Raw genomic sequence first — 24,269 nt, forward strand, 5'->3', positions numbered from 1 at the left:
CAACAGTGGAATCTCATACATTAAACAACCACATGCCAATTAATTGAAAAAATTCAAGGTAAGTAAACTAATAGTATCAGTGATCCATATACACTACCAGTCAAAAGTTTTTGAACAAGCAAGATTTTTAATGTTTTTAAAGAATTCTCTTCTTACTAAGCCTACATTTATTTGATCCAAAATACAGCATTTAAAATAACTGCTTTCTATTTGAATATATTTTAAAATGTAATTTATTTCTGTGATCAAAGCTGAATTTTCATTACTCCAATAATATTTATTATTATCAATATTTAAAACAGTTGAGTCTTTTTTTTTTTTCAGGATTCTTTGATAAATAAAAAGATTGAATGAAGAAAGTGAATGAAGAAAGTTTTAAGCTACTGGATGACACCGGATTGCTGCATTAATTCCAAGAACTCCTCCCAGGTTTTTAGCATTTTCAACAGTGAAGCAATGAAGCAGATGACCTTACTACAAGCAGTGGATCTGTATTTCAAACATTTTTACATGTATGACATCAACTACCCAAAGCCCTCTGCACCCATTTGCAGCACACAGTCTTTGATATTTCAAGAGTTCTTTCAACATATTACCTCTTCCTTAGAAGCTTTGTATTTGGTGATCAGTGAAAACTTTTTATGTTACTGATTATCAGTAAGTCCAGCAGCCAGCAGATTTGTTTTGTTTTATTATTATTATTACTTGTGTGTATGATTTTTTATTTTTGTTTTATTGATAAAGGTTTGTATGTTATGTTTGCTTTATTTGTGCACATTTGTGTATGTGTTGATATAAATGAATATGAATTGATACACATTTGTGACCCTGGACCACAAAACCAGTCATAAGTATCATGGGTATATTTCATTTCACATCATCACAACTGTTTTCAACTTCCTCTTCTTCTAGCTAGAGCACAACTGAAGCTGCTTTGTCTTGACTTTTTAATGACAGCTGGCAATGCAGCTGTATGTGCATTCCTGCCATTTACTGGGAGTGTAAAGCCCAGACGGAAGACAGAGAAAACAAAAATAAATCCTCCTAATTAAATCTCTCTCTCTTTCTCTCTCTCTAATTACTTACATTTATTGGTCACTTACTTCTATTAGTACTCATAACCAGTGTTGGGGAGTAGCTTGTTACATGTAACGGAATTATGTAATTTAATTACAAAATAAATGTAATTGTAATTAGCTACAGTTACTGAGAAAAAAATATGTAATTAAATTACAGTTACTTTTGAAAAATGTTAATGATTACAAAGGGGGTTACATCTGAATTTCACACAAATACACCCACATACAGATTTAATTGTCTACTTTTATAAACTGCACTGATTGCAGAATAGGACACATGCTTATTCAATAACTATTTTATTTCCTATTTGGGTTTTTGCATATACTTTAGATTTTAAGATAAATTGTTTTTTTTTCCAGGGCGTTGTTAGATGGCAGTGTTTCCTGTCATAACTATGCAAACATTTGATTTCAAAACCAGTATCACAGCTATTAAACTATTTCTTGTTATGATTTCAAATCTGAATTTAACCTTAGAATGATCTAAAATGATCTAAAAATAAGTTAATAAGAGTCAGAATTTGTGGTGGCTGTGCTTTAAATTAAATTATTACACGGCTTTACGGAATACTTGATTCTGATTGGTCAGTCATCACATTCCAAGGTATGTTATTCTTCGATAACAACTGGTAAAAGCTAATAACACAGACTCATCCGGAAAACTTACGTTGGCCTATACGCTTGATAATTTTTCTTAGTGGAAGCTTTGGATTTGGTTAGCTATTAAAATATTAAAACTCAATTCAATATTATGTGTACAATTTCTTGATGAGGTCATCCTGGTTATGTGGACTCAACAAGCAACTGTGTAATAAATGGGATAATGTACGTCCATCCAGTTGTTATTGCAAAATAAAGATGTATCCCTTACTTATTATAATCTTAATTCAAGTGATAAAGGATTTTAAAGCGCATGGTTTTCAGGTGAATGAAGCTTCGGACGTCATAGATCACGTGCTTTTCTTAAAACGAATCAAGCTCTGATGCAGTACTTCAATGTGAAATGTGTCATTTTTTGATACAAGCTTTGGAGCATCCTTGTTGAAGGTAACATCACTAGTGTTAGTTAAAGATGGTCTGTGGAACATTTCCCTGTTTAGTTGTGTTAGAATAGATGTGTGATTACTGGATGGTTTACTGCATTTGTGTGCTCGTGTTCAGTTACAGTAAATGAAGCTGATTCACTGCGCACTACAGGTTTAGCTGAGGCCTTCACCTGGTTAACTGGTTAATGATTAACTTGATTGCTTGAGGTTGAAAGTAGAGTGTGCTGTTACTCAGTCACTGAATTGCGTTAATGTTAAAAAATTACTGTTATTTTAATAATAGCAATCGCAGGCAGTTTGTGTCAAATAAAAACATTTTCTGTGTATATAAAATAACTTGAAAAAACTGCCAGCGCTTTGGTGTCAAAAATATACTTTTTTTTAAATTTTAGTATTATTATTATTATTATTATTATTAATTTTTTTTTTTTTTTTTTTGGTGAGGTTACATTATACTTGCCAGCGATCTCCAGGAGTTCGCCTCAAATACATTAAATATTTATAAACATTAACTTTAGACACCAGGCGGTTTATGTCAAATAAAACCATTTCCTTTCATATAAAATAACTTGAAAAGTGTGTCAGTGCTTTGGTGTCAAATTAATACATTTCATAATTTTGGTGAGGTTACATTATACTTGCCAGCGATCTCTAGGAGTTCGCCTCAAATACATTAAATATTAATAAAAATTAACTTATGATACTTTTCAACAATCGCAGGCAGTTTGTGTCAAATAAAAACATTTTTTGTTCATATAAAATAACTTGAAAAAAGTGTCAGGTCTTTGGTGTAAAATTAATATACATTAATTTTTCCTATATACAATAATTTTACATTAATTTCAGATACGTTTTATATTAATAAACATTAACTTCAGATACCAGTCAGCGATCGCAGGCAGTTTCTTTCAAATAGAAACATTTTTTGTTCATATAAAATAACTTGGAAAAAAAGTGTCAGGGCTTTGGTGTAAAATCAATATTTTAAATATTTTTGAAAGGTTGCCTCAGATTTGCCAGCGATCTCCTGTAATTGGCGTCAGATACATTTTATATTAATAAACATTAACATCAGATACCAGTCAGCAATCGCAGGCAGTTTCTTACAAATATAAACATTTTTGTTCATATAAAATAACTTGGAAAAAAGTGTCAGGGCTTTGGTGTAAAATTTATATTTTTCATATTTTTTAACGGATACCCCAAAACTTGCCAGCGATCTCCTGTAATTGGCGTCAGATACATTTTATATTAATAAACATTAACTTCAGATACCAGTCAGCAATCGCAGGCAGTTTCTTTCAAATAGAAATTTTTTTGTTCATATAAAATAACTTGGGGGAGAAAAAAAGTGTCAGAGCTTTGGTGTAAAATAAATATTTTAAATATTTTTTAACGGATACCCCAAAACTTGCCAGTGATCTCCTGTAATTGGCATCAGATACATTTTATATTAATAAACATTAACTTCAGATACCAGTCAGCGATCGCAGGCAGTTTCTTACAAAAAGAACCATTTTTTGTTCATATAAAATAACTTGAAAAAAGTGTCAGGGCTTTGGTGTAAAATTTATATTTTTCATATTTTTGAACGGTTACCCGAGACTTTCCAGGGATCTCCTGTATTTGGCTTTATATATTTTTTTACATGTATAAACGTTAACTTCATATACCAGTCACCAATCGCAGGCAGTTTCTTTCAAAAAGAAACATTTTTGTTTATGTAAAATAACTTGAAAAAAGTGTCAGGGCTTTGGTGTAAAATAATTATTTTTCATATTTTTGAACGGTTACCCCAAAACTTGCCAGAGATTTCCTGTAATTGGCCTCAGATACATTTTATATGAATAAACAAAAAATATTCCGTAAAATTTATGGTAAAAACTGGCAGCTGTGGTTGCCAGAATTTTACCTTAAAAAATATGGTAGCAACATTTTATGTTTTGCGGTTTTCACTTAAATTTACAGGTAAATACCGTAATTTCATTAACTAATATAATGATAATGCATCAACCTATTGAAGTACTGAAATCTGTTTTATACCTTTGTAATATACTGATAACCACCAAAAGCAGGTGGTGATGAGAAAAATCACATGATGAACCAAAGCTCATCACAAACAGCTTTTATATATTAATATATAGAAGGTGCACAGGGTCATTCACACAAACACTAAACACCATCATGGTAACACACATGAAACTGAAATAATGCATAAACATTAATTTAACAACATTAGATGTAACATAGAACCCTAATGTACAAAACTGATAAGAAAAAACTAAGGAGAAAGGGTTATTTCAACAAAAAAACATTAAAAAAAAAATGTAACCGGGAATTCTGGGAATGTCGGTTTACGGTAAATTTCACTGTTCACTGTAAATTTTACGGCCTTTTACTGTTAACCATTTAACAGATTTTTACTGTAGCATTTTTACAGTATTTTTACCGTTAAATTCACGGTCATTTTTTACAGTGTACCAGTCAGCAATCGCAGACAGTTTCTTTCGGATAGAAAAATTTTTTGTTTATATAAAATAACTTGGGGAAAAAAAGTATCAGGTCTTTGGTGTAAAATAAATATTTTTCATATTTTTGAACGGTTGCCCCAAACTTGCAAGCGATCTCCTGTAATTGGCGTCAGATACATTTTATATGAATTAACATTAACTTCAGGTACTAGTCAGCAATTGCAGGCAGTTTCTTACAAAAAGAAAAATTTTTTTTGTTCATATAAAATAACGTGAAAAAAGTGTGAAGTCTTTGGTGTAAAATAATTATTTTAAATATTTTTTAACGGTTACCCCAAAACTTGCCAGAGATTTCCTGTAATTGGCCTCAGATACATTTTATATGAATAAACATTAACTTTTAAATAGAAATATTTTTTTGTTCATATAAAATAACTTGAAAAAAGTGTGAGGTCTTTGGTGTAAAATTAATATATTTCATATTTTTGAACGGTTACCCCAAAAATTGCCAGCGATCTCCTGTAATATAAAATGTCAGATACATTTTATATTAATAAACATTAACTTCAGATACCAGTCAGCGATCGCAGGCAGTTTCTTTCAAATAGAAACATTTTTTGTTTATATAAAATATCTTGGAAAACAAGTGTCAGAGCTTTGGTGTAAAATAAATATGTAAAATATTTTTGCACGGTTGCCTCAGATTTGCCAGTGATCTCCTGTAATTGGTGTCATTATATTAATCCAAGTTATTGTATTTGTATATTTTTCACGCTATATTGTGTATTTTGTTTATACTTCGGTGGATAATGATGGTATTATTGATTAATGGCTGTACCCATGCCTCTTATATATTTAATGGGTATGAGTGTAAATATTGTGGACCGAAGTTGGTGCACTGAAGGATTGTGTATCATTTTTAATATACTGGGATTGTTTTAAAATCCACAGTTGTTGTGCACCGGTCCTCTCCTCTCTAAGGAAGTGATTGTCTTTACAGTTTAGCACTGCGCCTGATTCCCCTCCATGAGGTGTTCGCCTGCTACAGTTTAGTCCATTATATGGGCTGAGGTATGAGCATCTTTTATTAAGAGGGTTATTTAATAATTGTTGTTAAGGTACAATAATAATGTGATGTATTATGTTTTGTGGGAATATTTTAATCAGTGGTGCTATTTATAAATTGTTTATAATGTTCATTAAGTATGTAATATGTTTACTGAAGACAAAATGTTATGTTTAAATTGCAGGCTTTATGCTGATTGCTGCACTGTGCGCCACTGTTTTTTTTCCCCACCATTTTGTTTTGGTTTTTGTTTATTTGACCATTCATTGCAGTTGGTAACAGAGGTCCATTCAAGTCTATGGGTGTTCATATTAACATGATCTTATGTCTGTATGTTATTTGGGCTTAATGATTGGCCATATTATTGTAATCTTATGGTCTTGACAGGTTTTTGTTGAACTTTCCATGTACTTAAGTTTTCTTTTGTTGGTTTGCGGTGTTTTATGCTTGGGTGGAATGATTTTTGTTTAGTACATTTGATTTGTTTTTGGTTTGGGTTTTGTGTAAACCTTTTCTTCTTCTTCTTCTTCTTCTTCTTCTTCTTCTTCTTCTTCTTCTTCAGTACAGTGGTTGTTTGAATACAAGAATCTCTTGCAGTCCAGTACCATATTGGCCATTTTATTTATGTTGAAGGTTCATTTATGGACAACTGTATTCTAAGACTCTAAGTCAAACAAAAGTCATAATATTCCTCCCAGCAAGCAATAGCCGTCAGTTCACCATCTCGGTTCACTATAGACCCGATATAGTCCGGCTATGTGTGACCCCCTTCTAGCCCAAAAACCTTGAATTTGGATACATGTCATTTTTTTGGCAAAATAACTTGAGAGATGTATGATATTCCATCACGTAAGCAAAGTGAACAGCGTTTACAATGTGTTTGATTTCATTTCTTTGACATGTTCTATGTGTAGCCTGTTTGTAGCCGAGATTTAGCTCGTAGTCAGACCGGATATTTGTAGCCCACTCATAGTCAAATCTGATTCATTGTAGTTTTTGGTCAGGCAGCGCATGAGATGGTTGATATACCATCATGTTTGCAGTGTCAATAATATCTACTAAGATGTCAGTGTCATTTCATGACATGATATATATGTAGCCACGTTTTAGCTGTGAGTTGGATGGACTATGTGTTGTCTGCTTTTAGCCCAACCGGTGAAATCAAGGCAATCAGTGTCTAATTTTAAAGCTATCTGTATGTACATATTAATTTAATTTAATTTAATTCAAATACAAAGCTTAAAATTAATTGCCACTTGATATAATAATTACACTGCCACTCAAAAGTTTGGGATCAGTAAGACTTGTAATGTTTTTTTTTAAAGAAGACTCTTATGCTCATCAAGGCTGCATTTATTTGATCAAAAATACAGAAAAAAACAGTAATATTGCAAAATGTTATTACTATATAAAACAATGGTTTTTGTTTTAATGCACTTTAAAATATAATTTATTCCTGTGATGCAAAGCTGGATTTTTATCAGCTGTTACTCCAGTCTTAAGTGTCACATGATAGTTCAGAAATCATTCTAATGTGCTGATTTATTATCAATGTTGAAAACAATTGTGTTGCTTAATATTTTTTTGGAACCTGTGATACTTTTTTTCTGGATTCTTTGATTGATAAAAGGTTTAAAAGAACAGCATTTATTTAAAATAGAAAAGCTTTTCTAACAATATACACTACTGTTCAAAAGTTTGGGGTCAGTAGATTTTTTCTTCTTTCTTTTTTTTTTTTTTTTTTTGAAAGAAATTAAATCCTTTTATTCACCAAGGATGTGTTAAATTAATAAAAAGTGATAGCATAGATTTACATTGATAAAAAAAGATTTATATTTTGAAAAAATGCTGTTCTTTTTAACTTGTTGTTTATCAAAGAATCCTGAAAAAAAAAAAAAAAAAAAAAACACAGGTTCCAAAAAAGTGAAGAATCTAAAGAATGTGACACTTAAGACTGGACTAACAGCTGATGAAAATTCAGCTTTGCATCACAGGAATAAATTATATTTTAAAGTATATAAAAAAATATATTGTAATAACATTTTGAAATATTACTTTTTTTTCTGTATTTTTGATCAAATAAATGCAGCCTTGATGAGCATAAGATACTTCTTAAAAAAAAACATTACAATTCTTACTGATCACAAACTTTTGAGCAGCAGTGTATATGAATATGTTATATGAATTACAATATCAATTACAATTAATATAATCTAAATATAAAAAATAAGCAAAAGTTGGACAATTTTATTTCTAAAATTCTTTGACTGTAAACTGCTTTAATTTGGAGCTAGAGACACAGGGGAGTGGCTTCATTGCATCAGATATATGTCACTTTACTCACAGCTGATTGGTCTAGTTTGGGTTTGTGATCTCTGACCCAGAATAAAAAGTAACTGTGTAGTGTAAGTTACTATGGTGACGAAACCTGCTGAAAACCAGTCCACCTTCTTGAGCCTGAAAACTTAAGGTTTGCTCAAACTAAACGTGAACTTACCTGGGTAAACAGCTTCGTGCTACAGGCCACTGGTTAAGAGAAGAGAGTGGATGCTGAGTTATTGTTATCATTAGTATTTTTTTTTTTGTATAGCGCTTTTCAACAAATCTTTTAAAAGCGGCTTTACAGAAAATTTTAAGTTTCTACATTATTTTTCGGAGTAGGTCTGTAGTGGAACAGAAAATCATGCAGTTTGTTGCAAGTCCCGTGTTTTCTGATTTGTCATTGTTTTTTCTGACTTATTTTGGATTTTTTTAGATTTGCATTCGGGTTTGTAATTTATTTTGTTTTCAGAATTGTGATTTGTTTTGCACTTCTCGGCCACTGTAGATTTGTAAGGTAAATCATTTATAAACCCAAGCAAGAATATTTTACTTTCATTAAAGAGTGCCAAAACTGTATTTATTTTTTGAATTTCGTTATGAATTTGGCATAATTTTAAACCTGATACTTTGTTTATTAAAAGGTAACAAAGCTTTTTTTCAATAACTGGACGGCAAGTGCACTACAAATAATTTGAAGTCAGCACATTAACAGAACACAGCATATAGACTAAGATCTTCATAACAAGAAGCCATAGTATCGATTATAAATGAGAATTGTTACCAATATTGCCAATATGCACACAGCTGACAGCTTTACCTGTTGTAGTTTCTTCAAGTTGTGCACGAAATGGAGACTACTTTGCAGTTCTCATGCTTCCTTCATTTTCGATCTCTCTCATGCTGCGTTTAACAGGTTTGCATCAGCGCTGCTGTTCGGCAGAAATTGTTTGAAAGTCTTTTTCATTGAAGCTTTGATGTGCATCGAAAAAGGCATTACATACGGTTATGAGATTATGTGAATGTTCAGCTAAAGAAATGTGTCTTTAATCTAGATTTAAACAGAAGAGTGTGTCTGAATAACCTGCACAATACCAGGTTATTAAAGAGTTTTGGAGACAAATGCAAAAAAGCTCTAACAGTCCAGAAGACTTTTGTGACGTTAGGGAGCGTGATGGATTGTAGCGTTGTAGCACAGGAGCTAAAGCATTAAGGGCCTTATAGGTAATAAGTAATATTTTGTAACTGATGCAGAGCCAGTGCAGAGACTGTAAAATTGGGTTAATATGTTTATATTTTCTTGACCTTGTAAGGACTCTAGCTGGACTAACTGTAGCTTGTTTATTGAAGATGCAGGGCAAACACCTAGTAGTGCATTACAATAGTCCAGTCTAGAGATCATGATTACACGGTGCAGATGCAGCCTTGGTCTGACGCAACAAGCAAGTCATTAGTGATTTTAACAAGTGCAGTTTCTGTGCTGTGATGGGGCCTGAAACCTGATGAAATTCTTCATAAAGATCATTGTTTTGCAAGAAGGAGCACAATTGAGCAGATACAGTTTTTTTCTAAAATTTTATACATAAATGGAAGATTAGAAATGGGTCTGTAATTTGCCAGTTCACTAGGGCCTAGTTGTAGTTTCTTAATAAGAGGCTTAATAACCGGCAGTTTGAATGGTTTAGGGACGTGACCTAAAGATAATGATGAGTTAATATTGAGAAGCAGTTCTTCTACCACAGGTAACAATTCTTTCAGTAATTTAGCGGGTACAGGATCTAATAGGCATGTTGTTGGTTTAGACACAGTGATGAGTTTATTTAACTCTTCCTGTTCTATAGTTGTAAAGTACTGCAGTTTTTCTTTGAGTGTGTTGAAAGAAGCTGATGTATTAGACTCTGGAGAACCTACATTTGTTATTGCATTTCTGATGTTTTTATTTTATCAGTGAGGAAATTCATAAAGTCATTACAATTAAACTGTACGGGAATATATCAATATTAATAGGGCTATTATACTTTATATTAAATGCACCAGTTCAACTAGAATCTGGAGGTTGTACTTGTGTTGTCTTTGTGTTAAGGCAGGGGTGCCCAACCCTGTTCAACCTTCCTGCAGAGTTTAGTTTAGTCTTGGGCATTGGCTGGAGGATGGTGTGGAGTCGTGGATGTCAGTTTTAAGGTGGGGACAAATGTCTGGATCATGGCTTACAGGGAAAACTGAACTTGGAACACAAAACTCTCAATGGAAAGAAAATATACTAGAGTAAAAGAAAGAAGTGCAACAATCTCCTCATGTTTCCGTTTTAGAGGAGTGACTGGCACGCAAGCCAGGGTGTGCTCAAAGAATGCAAAAAGCAGAGACAAAAATTATGGCAAAAAGCATGCCTGAGAACCCAAACTAAAAGCAATGTTTAAAAGTAACGAAAAACAATGGCTAAGAGCATGGTTAAGACAAATAGCTAAAAGCAAAATTTTATGGTGTCCTGAGTATTTAAACTCGGCTTTTGGGCACATCACAAATAGTGTCTTGACCAGTTAGATGTCGTCTTAACTCGGGATATTGCCATGTTTCGCCTCCCAAAACATAAATCAACATGTTATCTTATCAGTCACATGGTCCGAATTTTCCTGCTCTTGCAGATATAATACATTTGACAAAGAAATGATTGATAGAAACATTTAAAGCAACTTCATACATACCAAACACAACTATAAAATAGTGGTGCAACAAATTTCAAAACTCACGGTTCGGATCACTGACGGTTTTGGAGTCATGGAACGGCAAAAAAAGGGGAGGAGTCATTGCTTTCCATTTATTACAAGAACAGTATGGCAAGAATCTTTTGGTTTTAGCTAAAAGAATTGAAGTACAATAAAATACAAAAATAAAATAAAGAAATAACCAGCTGAATAAATAAATAAAAATGTCAATATTTCAATACTTCAGTGCAACAATTGAAAAACAACCTGAGACCTCAAAACAGACCAAACTTTATAATGACAAATTTGCGGGAGGTACGGTATGGTACAGCACGGTACTTTTTTTGGTACATTACTCTCTGTGTAATAACAAACATTTATATTAAAAAATAAGTCGAAAAATCTCAATTTCAACATTTTAAACAATAGGGCACTACAATCTTTTTTTTTTTCTTTCTGTTTTAATTTTTCTGATAATCAAATACAGGCATTAAACATTTATTTATTTTTAATGAAAAGAAAATTAAACCCTTTTATTTGCTGCCAAACAAACTTTTTTTGTTGTTATTATTATAATTTCTGCATTTAATTGTTTTATTTAAAGTTGCCAGAAATAGGAATATTTAAACACGTACATGATACTGTACAAAAGTAATACAAGACTACTACATTTCTATTACATGTTAAACATAACTTTTATTTTGACAGGTTGCCGGTTAGTTGTTGTGTGTTTACACTAGGACTGTCACAATACTCAATATAATATCAAACTGTTCGGTACGACATCCACGGTTCAATACGCGCTTGTAAATTGCGGTTTTTCGGTTTTGCATTTTAAAAATGTCCTTGTTTTATTTCTCTTGAGATTTGCTGCGTGTGTGCCATGATTTTACGTGCTGAGATGAGGAAATGCCTCGTTTATATTTGAAAAAGCAACACACGCAGAGCATCTTCCATTCTGGTGAAATGCAGTGATAAGTCTTTCTAAACCTTTTGTCCAACAAAAGAGAACATTATAACTTATTTTTACTTCACAGCATCAGTCGAGTGTTTGAAATAACATTGGCTTCTCATCACAGAATGAGGCAGACAATATCTGCTATACTGTATGTTGATGGCTTACAAAATACCAAACTTACAAATACCCGAGATGGCTTGAAGAACACAGATAAACCATATATTACTGCAGACCAGTGTTTATTGTCCTTACATTTCAACATTCAGAACTTTTAACGTTATATCTTGTTTTATTCAGTTACAGCAATAGCGATGCCTTTACCAATATTAGAGAAACTGGAACAGAACATAATCAGTGCTGCTTCTTTGACACATGTGTGAATTTTGTGCTCGAGGGCGCCCTCTGGTGTCCAATATGAATGAAACACGTTCTATTTTGCGTAAAAATCGGAAAAATTATACCTCTCTCAAAAAAATATTAAGCAGACATATAATAATCCACGCTTTTTCCAGTGTACAGAGTGTACAATAGATGCAAAACCGTATTGAACCGTGGACTAACTGTATTGCTGCATCCCTATTACATACATAATACATAGTGTGTTATGCATAGAAATGATTAGTTGCTCATAAGTCCTTTTAGCATCATTTAGGTGCATAGAGTATATACATGACAAGACAGTTTTTGTGTCATTCTGTGAACAGAGAGTATGTTCTGCCTGAGACACAAAGGTCAAAAGGCTACAGAAGGAATCTCAGTCTGGTCCTTGTCTTGGGTGGGGAAAAACCACACAATTAAGTCTTTAGCTCATGATATTCATGATGGATTTACGTGTGCTGCTCATGCTGTGCATCCCTTTGACCATTAATCTGGTTACTTGCCCCAAATTTGACAATCTCCTTCCTGAGTTGAAATTATCAATCAGTGTTGTTTTGTTTTAATGCTGCAAGCTGTTTTAAGCTCCTATTTAGTTGGTTCGTATCATGGACAGATTTATGATGTCGTCTGGTTATCCTGGGCCTCTTTGTGGAATTTGGCTCTTTTCGGTTGTTTCAACTCTTTTCTAAATCGAGTCTCCAATTGTCTGATTCTCTCTGATTACTCTACATATGAGTGACATTTATGCTTTCATTTTCCAAATTCATTGTTATTTATATGTGAATGATTTTTGATTGTTCTTTTCTATATTTATTTATATTCCATACACAGATATGAGGGGGCTGTGATGAAATATAGATTGTAATGTTAACAATAGAAAGACAGACAAAACAGAAATGCATAGAATGTGTGAATTACCACATATATGAGTTCAGTGTTACTGAATGAGCATTTTTCATGGATGTGCTGTTCTGTTCTGCTGTTACTTGTAATGTAGTAATATAATGATTTACAAAGAGCCATCACTTAGGCTATGGTCTCTTCAAAGATAGAAGTTGGAGGCCAGTTGCCTCCATTAACATAAATGTTTTAATGTGTAAATTATTCAAATAAAGTTCAACAACAAACTGAGATATGCTTTTACCACACAGAAATTCATGTTTAGTGAATCTCCTCCCACTGCAGTTCAGCAATAAATGCTGGAAGATTCCCATCAGCCTACAAGTGAAGATGAGCATCAAAGCATCAAGAAGAAGTGAAATCTGCACAGACAGAGTTTATTAAAGGACAGTGAGAACATGAGAGATCCAGAACCTCCAGAAAGAAACAGGTTGGTGTTTATTCTCTATTCCTCATTGACGAGGCTAAAGAACAATATGGTTGTAAAGCTTCAAGCAGTTTTAGATTTGTTGCAGTAGGAAAAATGGTTAAAGCTGTGCAATAATTTAGTTGAAGCAGCAAATAAAAAGGAAACTTTCTATGTTAACTGTTGAAAGTTAACTGTTAACTTTCTATGTTAACTAACTGTTTTTTTTAAACAAATTTAATTTATGTTAGATAACAGTGTAGTTGATCAAACATATTTAATAGTTCTCACGACATAAACATGGGATTTGTCTCTGTAATGTTTAAATGTGTTTTATAATAATAATAATTACCATTATCAAGTTGAAGTTAAAAAGTTTACAATGAAATCTAAAGTCAAATGTATGCATATATTGAATTTAAATTCAAAATTGAGAATCAATTTTAAAAAGAATCATGACCACAAGAATCAGTTTGAATTGAATCATGAGATTCCAAAAGATTTCCACCCCCTAATGCACTGTATTAAAATAGTTGTATTAAAATATTGTCTCTTAATTTTAACTGGACAAAGGTAGGAGGAGGAGAGGAAACACCAAAAATCATGTCAAAAATATTCTAAATTGTCACAAAAACTAGCATGACTAGTGCCAGAACAGAACAGAGCTTACAGTCACATTACAATTCATTTATATATTTGTTTTATTTATTTGTGTTATTGCTTGAACTTTGTGTAATTGTTTTTATGTTATTACTATGTGTGTTCTGTTTAATGTTTGAACTTAGTTAGTTAGTCTAGTAGTTTCTGAAAGTAGGTCATCTTCAGATCCAGCATTTTCAGCTCTGACACCGCATCCTCGTCAATAAAATAATACGTCAACCAATAAAGTATATTGTGTGTTAATCAGTCATAAGCAGCCAAAACATGGGACAGAACTTAAATCTGACACAGTGAATAAAGTAGCAGTTTCATCTGTGATGTTGAATAGAGAGATCAAACTGAAGAGCAATATCTAATCATAATGAATATGTATGACTAGTAGTTTGCTTCATCTTTTTATGCAGGAAAGGTTTTTTTTTTTTTTTTTTTTTTTTTTTTTTTTTTACTTTTGTGAAACATTCTTATTTAGGAAACACTTTTAAGAGAGACTGAGACAGAATTTATTTTTAACTTCATTGTTGTTTCTAGAGAAGCCTTCTTGATTAAATATTACTTTTGTATTAATTGATATCTTTATATTTTACATTTTGCCAACAAACTTTATTGTCTGCTGATTGTATTTGCATCTGAAAATAAATAAATAAAGAACGCGTGAAAGTTAGGCAGATCTAGTCCTCCTTTATCCTTGGTCTTTTGCAGCATTTTTAAGCTAATACGCGGGGGGTTTACCTTTCCAAAGGAATTTAGAGATGGAGGAGTCCAGAGATCTAAACCAGTCAGGTGATGGTTTGCTCGGGATCATTGCAAATAAATTAAAAAAATAAATAAATAAATATAAAAATAAAAATAAAAGTCCTGGCCCTGATGACTTACAATTTGAATTTTATATAACTTTTTTTTGGAAAGATCTAAGAGATTTGATTTTCTCTGTATTTAAAGACTGTTTAAGTTCTGGTGAATTAATAGAATCTATGAAACAAGGTCTTATTACACTTTTTCCAAAACCAAATAAAGATAATCGTTATATGCAAAATTGGCGTTATTACTCTCCTCAATTCTGATTATAAATTGTTAACTTCTCTATTTGCAAAAAGATTTAAACCCTGTCTAGAAGATATTATTTTGATAACACAATCAGGCTTTATTAAGGGTAGACATATCTCTAATAATATACGTCTTGTATTGGATATGATGGACTATTCTGAGCTTATTGAAGAAGGCGCCATTATTCTATTCCTAGACTTCTATAAGGCATTTGACTCTATTGAACATGAATTTATATATACAGCCTTAGATCAATTTGGATTTGGATTAAATTTTAAGAATATGGTAAGAACTATATACAAAGGTATCAACAGTAGTGTTTCCCTCACAGAAGGTTCATCGAAGTGTTTCATGATCAGTAGGTATTCAACAGGGTTGCCCGATTTCCCCCTTGTTATTCTTAATTGCAGTAGAATTATTAAATCTTTACACTGTAAATTGTATTAATGTTGAGGGTATAAGAATAGGTGATAATATAATTTTAATATCTCAGCTAGCAGATGACACATGTATTTTTCTTAAAGATGAAAACCAGGTTCTGAGTGTTTTGAAATGTCTGGATCTTTTTTCAAAAGTTTTAGGTCTCCTGATCAACACAGACAAGAGTGAAATACTTACTGTTCATGACTCAACAAAACCATCATCAATGGAATTAAGGTCAAGCAATCAGTGAATTATCTCGAAATAACAAATAAAAAATCAGTGAAGGAAAGACTGGATAACAACTTTACCCCAAAGTTACAGAAAACAAAAACATTTTTAACAGATACTTTCAAAGGGACTGAACTATACAAGGAAGAACACTGCTCTCAAAAGCAGAAGGAATTTCAGGAATGGTTTACCCTGCTTTATCGTTATATGTGGACAAAGCTAGATTGTAATTTTAACTGTAATAAATTACCAATCAAGTTATCAGATTTTCACCAGCAAGCACTGGATTCTTGGAAACTGGCTTTTAAGCACAATTTTTCACCTCACAAATGTATTGTTTGGAATAATCAATATATTCTGTATAAAAACAGGACCATATTTAACAAAGAATGTGTAGAAAAGAATATCATCTTTATTTCAACAATATAGACACTGGTGGGACTCTGATTAGTTATGAAAAATTCATTAAAGAAAACAGTATTGATTTATTAGAATAATTAATGGCATATCACCTAAGCTTCAACAGCTTATTAAATCATCTGAAAAAAGTTTTTCAAGCAGTTCCTCATCCAATTAATAATTTGTCTTTCAATTCAGTTTACAATTTTTTGTTTTATTTTTCAAATTATATATTTTTTTTAGTTCTAAACATTGTTAAATATAAATATTTATAATTGAGAGCTCAACTAAATTTTTGTTTTGACAAATGTAAAATATCAAGGTTAAGTTAATGAACTTAAATTAAAATTATTAATTCATCTCGTGACCACGCTTCACCCACACTGGTGCTGTGTCGGTTCAAGAGTTCAAGGAGCTTTGATGAGAAGGTGGAAATTGTGTTTTAGAGAGTTCTATGGACGTTCTTTTCCGCTATTTACATTGTATCGTTCTTTCTTTCCCACGAAAAAACTGTTTGTGCTCGGCAAAAATTGTTGTTTGTTTAAATGATGGGACATTTCTCCGTTAGCTAGTTGGTTTTGTCACTGTCCTGCAGCGGACAGACCCGCGCTTGAACACCGGACCAGCGAGTAAACGTGATGTTTTTTTTCGTCTATTCCTTTTTTTCACTCGAAGTTGTTTGTGAGGAGTGTAAACTGGTTTTACTCATACCGCAGCCGCGATTTCAGCGGAGGAGAGACAATGGTGGAGTTAATACGGTGTGTGCAATGATTTACCACGTTTATTTGAGACATGGCTATTGTTTGAACGAGTACGTTTAAGTTAATTAACGGTATAAATACAAAAACGGATGAATATACTTCTGTCAGGGCTCTCAAGTCTCACGCCACACCTTGTATTTCTCACGCTGAGAAAAGGATAACTTTCCCCGCTCTATTTCTCTCACTCTGGTCTATGCATCCCTGCCTCTGCTGAATCGTTTTATCCCCTGTGGGTATAAAAACATCCCGCGAACCCCCTTCTAAGTCCCGTTCTGAATCCAATGATTCGTGATCCGACTGGAGGCTTCGAAATCATTTTGCGACGCAGTGTTTTACTGATTCGGAGTTTCAAAAAGCTCCGTTGATACTGTGTTCTTTCTTCGCTTTCTCTATATAATTTATTCGTTGTTTGAAATGAAATCATTACAATTAATAGGGCTAACAATGTTTTTTTTATTAAATTGTGATCACGTTAGTTTCCATCGTATTAAAAACATTGACATGACACTCATTATCTGGTACTTGCCTAAAAAGACGGGTATATTAATTGCGTTGTTAACAGATTACACTAACATCAGGTTACTTAGGCTATAGCTTTATTGGAGTTGGTTCAATCTCCGCCTATGTAGAGTAGAGGGTGACACGGGAGTCGATCCTCTTCCGTCCCACTCCCACAACAAAAAAAAAAAAAAAATCCCATCCCATCCCAATCCCACGAAAAAACTGGGAGAAAATCCCGTCCCGTCCCAATCCCGGAAGAATGACTCCCATTCCCTCCCACTCCCGTATTATGTTTTTTTTTTTTTGGTGGAATCTGCCAGTTACAGTAAAGAATACAGTATAGATCACAATATGCCCGTAACTTTTTTTTTTTTTACATTAGTTGAATAGTTTTTTTTTTTTTTTTTTTTTTTTTTTTTTTTATTGAACCGAAAGCCATCTTAAACAAATGCACAGTGTGCATTGCACACACTAAATTTCAGGTAAATCATTCATGCAAACGTTTCCTATTTTAATTGGTCCATTTGAAAGTAGACATTTCACTCTATAGATATATTTTTCATGTCTCTAAAGCAAGTAAACACGGAGTTTCGAAGTGACGCGCTCAAGTTCACAGAGACAGACGGCAGAAAGCGTGTCCTTTTTGCTTTAATTAGTTTACAAAAGCACAACGTTTCCTTGTTTTTCTAAGTGCACACAAATAAACGTTGAGTCTTTACAAATTCGAAAGATGCCCATCACTCTTATCTGTATGACCAAAAATGACAGTATTTTAAGAGCAAGTGAGCGCACCGGCGCCTCTGTCATGCAGTACTGCGCTACTATTCGGCTTCCACACTCGCACTGACACTTCAATAGCGCACATTTTTCTAGGGTTTTCTAAAATTTTCTACATACATCTTTCAGATGAAAAGCCATATGGTCGATGAATGATAGGTGAGCATTTGGATGTCCTGCTGTATTACCAGTCGTTAACGATTTGTCCGTCATGAACTCAATTGCTTAACCAGCCACACCAAAGCATACAGAAGGAGAGCATAAAGAGACAGGTCAACTGGAATTAAGTTCAAAATTACAATATATCGTTTATAGTTTATTTATATAAAAGGTATATTTGTGTATAAAGTTGGGTTTCATAGCGTTACGATTCCCGGTCCCGCCCACTCCCGCTGACATTTTTTCCTATACCGTCCCAATCCCGTGATTATTAGTGATTTTGTTTCCCATCCCGTGACCCGCGGGATTCCCGAAAAAATGTCACCCTCTAATGTAGAGAGAAAAAGTTTTTTTTAAGGCAATTCCCCCTCTGCTTTTTTTCACAAATCGCACCGTGGGTAAATCTGATAAAAGACAAATTTATAAAATAAATTTTATATATTTCAAAACTTCAAACGTATCAGCATTGTTGGGAGGGTTATTTTGGAAATGTAATAGGTTACAGAAGTTACTCTATTAAAAATATAATAAGTAGCATAATTATTTCAAGTGTTTTAAAAGTAATGTAACTGATTACATTTGATTACTCCTGTTCTGTGTCCTAAACTCCTGAAACATTGGTGTCTTATATTTTAGAGTCTAGACCAGTCAATGCAGTTTGGGAAATCAAATCTGTATGTGAGTGAATTGTTAACATTTTCTTAAGTAACTGTAATTTAACTGTACAATGTTTCTCACTAACTGTAACAGATTTTATTTTATTAAATTACATAATTCCATTACTACACAGTAAAAATAGATGGGTTATTTTTTTAACCCAATAGAGGGGTTACACATATTGGGTCACAATGTTGGGTTATTTTCTAAAACGTTGGGTTATTTTTTTAAACATCGTTGGGTTGTTTTTAATAATAACCCAGCGTTGGGTTTAATTTGTTCCCGCGGCGACAGTTCAAATTTTAACGGTCGACAGTGACTGACGACAGAAGAAGCTGCTGCTGCATCAGTGTGAGGTGAGTAACAGGGTTTTGATAACTCTTATAACATTATACTTATAAGAAGAACGTGAAATTCACTTTAAAACTGAACTTTTGTTGTTGTATGTTTGTTTTTTAACGAAGCTGTAATTTCCTTTAGTCAGTAACGTTACTGCGGAGAATGAGCTCCATTGTAAATGAATAACTTAACGTTAACGTTAACTTAACTTAGCTGTCCCAGTTAGGCCGCTAGCAGTAATAAAGTATACGTAATATTCTGACTACAGTTTGTTTGGTCGCACTAATGATTATCACATTACGTTATGGGAAATAGCTAATGCTAAATGTTAATTTAAACCGTTCCGCACAGACCATTAAACTTCGGTCCAGTATCAGCGGCAGCTCAGAGAGATGCGCTTAAATTCTGTAATTCTCTGTTTAGAAAAGTCTAAAAATAATCAGATTTTCCCAAAAGAAAGACGTGATGGGAGAAACGAAGCTTTTCAAAGTTTCGAATCAATTAAACGAATCGCTTCGCAAAATGATTCACTGCTTCCAATCGTTCGTGACACAACGGCGACACCTGCTGCTCAAAACAGGACAAGCGTCAGTTGTTTGAAAGCGAGCACTAATTGTAATTACACTAAAAGTGTTTTTATGGTTTATTTATATTGAATATTGTTATGCATATATTAGAATCGCCTCTAACTACAGCCATTTCTCTTATAAAGCTATGACAGATTTGCATGTTTTTTAAATGTGTACTAAATGTGTTTTTACTTATTTTTAGACATTGGGTTCTTCAGTGAAGAGAAAACTACAACAGTGGAATCTCATACATTAAACATCCACATGCCAATTAACTGAAATATTTCAAGGTAAGTAAACTATTTAGATCAGTGATCCATATACACTACCAGTCAAAAGTTTTTGGACAGCAAAATTTTCAGTGTTTTTTAATGTGATCAAAGCTTAATTTTCATTACTCCAGTCTTAAGTGTCAAATGATCTTTAAGAAATCATTCTAATATGCTGATTTGCTGCTTAAGATTTTTTTAAAATATATTATTTTTATTATTATTATCAATATTTAAAACAGTTTAGTTTTTTTTTTTTAGGATTCTTTGATAAATAAAAAGATTCAAAGATCAGCATTTATCTAAAATAAAAAAGCTTTAGTAACATTCAAAAGCTTGGAGGCAGTATTTATTTATTTATTTAGGTATCATTTGGATGCTTTAAATTGATCAAAAGTGATGATAAAGACATTTATGTTACAAAATATATCTATTTCAGATAATGCTGTTCTTCTGAACATTCTATTCACCAGAGAAACCTGAAAAAATTCTACTCAGGTGTTTTCAGTAATAATAATAATGTGTTATTTGAGTAGCAAATCAGTATATTAGAATGATTTCTGAAGGTTCATGTGACACTGAAAACTGGAGTAATGATGCTGAAAATTCAGCTTTGAAAACACTGGACAATTACTATTATTTTAAAATGTATTAAAATAGAAAGCAGTTATTTAAAATAGTAAAAATATTTTAAATTTACTGTATTTTGGATCAAATAAATGCAGGTTTAGTGAGTAGAAAAGAATTCTTTAAAAAAAATCTTACTGTTCAAAAACTTTTGATTAGTAGTGTAGGTGTTCCAACAATTATGAAAAAAAGTTTTCTAGTTTATCTGTAAAATGTTTCTTCTTCTGCTTCATCTTATCACAGAGGAAGGAGTCAATGAAGGAAGTTTTATGCGACCGGATGACACCAGCATTGCTGCACTAACTCCAACTCCTCCCAGGTTTTGAGCATTTTCAACGGTGAAGCAGTGGAACAGAAGACCTTACTACAAGCAGTGGATCTGTGTTTCAAACATTTCTACATGTATGACATCAACTACCCAAAGCTCCTCTGCACCCATCTGCAGCACAGTCTTTAATGTTCCAGTTCTTTCAACACATTACCTCTTCCTTTGTATTTGGAGATTAGTAAAAACTTTTTATGTTACCGATTATCAGTAAGTCCAGCAGCCAGCAGATTTGTTTTGTTTTATTATTATTGTTACTTGTATGATTTTTTTATTTTTGGTTTTATTGATAAAGGTTTGTATGTTATGTTTGCTTCATTTGTGCACATTTGTGTATGTGTTGATATAAATGAATATGAATTCATACACATTTGTTGGTTTTGAATTCAGTGTACATCTTGAAAATATGTCAGTTGTATGTGCATATTTGTGTTTTAAATGTAATATATTTAAACATTCTTGTACACTTATTTTGTAAACATTTGCAGTGTGAATTTATTGTACTTACTAAAACTGTATTACATTTTAAAATATATTTGTTAAAAATTTATTATTTGCATATTTAAATAAAATATGTGTTTGAATACAGAGTAGTGTTATAATGTATTTTTATTAAGTAATTTTATTTAAAAAATAAATTAATTAATAAAAAAAGAAAAAAAAAAAAAAACTGATGTAAATTAATCAAAATAATTAACCCAACTGTTGGATTACTTTTAACCCAACTGGATTTTAACCCAATTCATTGGGTTAAAATAACCCACAGATGGGAAGGTGCTATACCAACCCATAGTTGGGTTACTAGTTGGGTTATTTTTAACCCAACATTTTTTAGTGAGTAGTTAGTGTAGTTAAGTTTGAGCCCCTACCACTGTCATTAAGACATCAAAATGTGCAAAAAACATTTGCGATACAAAATGTTATTCGTAAGTTTAAATGTATAGGCCTACTCTCTCTCTCTCACACACACACACACAGCTTGTCATAGGCTACATGCTCAGGGCAAGTTCTGCAATCCTATTGTATGTGTACAGTATGTACATTGAGCACTGCTGTTAAGTTGGCTTGTTTGGGGCTAACTTTCTTTTTATTTTTTAATACATTTGCATTTTTTAAATAAATAAAACATTTCATTTTATTTGTATCTCTGGAAGTGTAAGTATGATCCACAGAACTGTTGTAAGAGAGCACAGCTGTGTTAAACATTTTACCCCCGTTTTCACAGACAAGACTTAAGGCTAGTCTCAGACTAAAATGCATGTTCAAGCAGTCTTAACTGAAAATATCTTTACTGACGCATCTTAAAATATGTCAGTGCCATTGTCGTCTCAAGATGCACACCAGTAAAGTTTTTAAGGCCTTTTTATAAAAGTTATTTAAATATCCTAATTTAACTAAGGCATAGTCCTGACTTAAGCTAAGAACTTATACAAGAATGGAACAATTTCCTTGTTTACATCAGACATATACATACATTTAAGTCACTTTATGCACAAAAACTGTAGACTTACGCCACCTTCATACCAAAACTTCAGATCAGCTGTATGTCGTGGATTGACTGAGACCTGGGGGCTGTTTCATGAAACAGGTTTACCAAATAAGCCAGGCTTATTTCAGTTAGTCTGACTTATTGTCACTTGATTTGGTTTCAGAAAGCAAATTTACCAGAGCTCAAGCTCAGTAACTCTGGGAAACTAACCTGGTCCAGAACAGGCTAACTGTCAGGCTAAGATAAGCCCTTTGTCTCTCACATACAATTATTTCACTTTATTACCAGTTCAGAAATAAAAGTATACAAAAAATGCAACTGAAATAAATCCAATAAATAAAAATATAGGCTACAACCGACTGTATTCAGTGTATTGTGTGTCATGTCCGCTATGCACTGGGGAAAACACCATGTCTTAAATGCATTAAACAACACAAATATATTCGCTGTTTGCCTCGGTGTATCGATTTGATCTATGATCGACATAAGGGCTGACATTATTTTGACTCACTGAATCTGGATCAATTTAGTGAGATTGTGTGAGCTTAAATTGTCGTTTATAAAACCGCTTTAGTCCTGATCGATTTGTTAGGTTATTTCAAGTCAGGTTTTGGACATTTATCCCTGCTTTTCTTAGCGTCTTTTATGAAACAGCCCCCTGTTCTGATTCTGAGGATGATCACTTTATTGACTAGCACACTGCACAATTAAATGCAAACCATTAAGTCAGATGCCCTTATAAAGACTAACTTGCTCTTTTACGAACTTTTGCTCTTCACAGAAAAGTTGTCATTGACAAGCCTGACATCACCCAGATGATAATTCAAAGGCCAGCTCTTTTTACAGTAAACCAGGTATGTAAGTGCATTCATCCCATGTTGTAATCACCATAATTACAAGATTCTAACTTGGGAAAAGCGTTCATGTCCTTGTAGAACTCATAATTATTCATAATGTCTTTGTCAATCTGTTTCCTCCTCTGTTAGGATGCAGCTGACAAGACAGACTCCAGTACGAATCCTCAGCGTTGATCAAGAAAGTCCACAGCTCAAAACCCATCTAGAGTGAAAATCATCTTGGAAGATAATTTTGTAATGGATGGACTGACCGATCTCAGGCCTTCTGTGTCCATTGTTTTCAGACTGATTTATGCCCTGCACCTGGACTGTGTATGAAAAGCACTTTATATTTTATTCAGCATGTAATGCTCAACCTCAGAAAAGGTGAGTTAGCACCTAAAATTTAGTACTGCCAATATTGTGAACTGAGAGTGGAATAAAACCATAAAAAGTTTGTTAAACTAATGTTTTCATGTTTTATGTGGAAACATTTTCAGAAATTAAAAATGTTTTTAAATTAACATTTGGAATTGAATTAAAATAAAACAGAATATTGCATATCGCTTTTTGTTTTTCTTAATTTTATAGTTTAACAAACTGTAATAGTAAAACAACTGATGTAGATGTAGTAAAAATGTTTTAATTCAAATAATTAAAAATTTTAGGGTAATGGTTCACAAAATTTTAGCCAATAAAAATAAATTTTTCTAAACAATATTTTCTATGTCTATGAAAACTATAATATAAAGCTTGGCACAAACAATATTATTTTGATCTAAACAAAAAAATAATTTAAATTAATTGGCTTTGTTCAACAAGAAAAATATACTTTGTGTCAAGTTTTATAAAATGGTTTTCATAGACGTAGAAAATATTGT

General features: G+C 32.6%; 1 long non-coding RNA gene across 1 annotated transcript; it reads left to right on the forward strand.

The window, feature by feature from the left end:
- Window positions 1-2,069: 2,069 nt before the first annotated feature.
- On the forward strand, window positions 2,070-23,946 carry LOC127160615 (uncharacterized). The gene is made up of 3 exons (XR_007826803.1): window positions 2,070-2,126; window positions 23,334-23,406; window positions 23,539-23,946. It is a non-coding gene; the product is annotated as an uncharacterized LOC127160615 (long non-coding RNA).
- The last annotated feature ends 323 nt before the right edge of the window (window positions 23,947-24,269 follow it).

Source organism: Labeo rohita, unplaced genomic scaffold (assembly GCF_022985175.1).
Source record: "Labeo rohita strain BAU-BD-2019 unplaced genomic scaffold, IGBB_LRoh.1.0 scaffold_402, whole genome shotgun sequence".
NCBI lineage: Eukaryota > Metazoa > Chordata > Actinopteri > Cypriniformes > Cyprinidae > Labeo > Labeo rohita.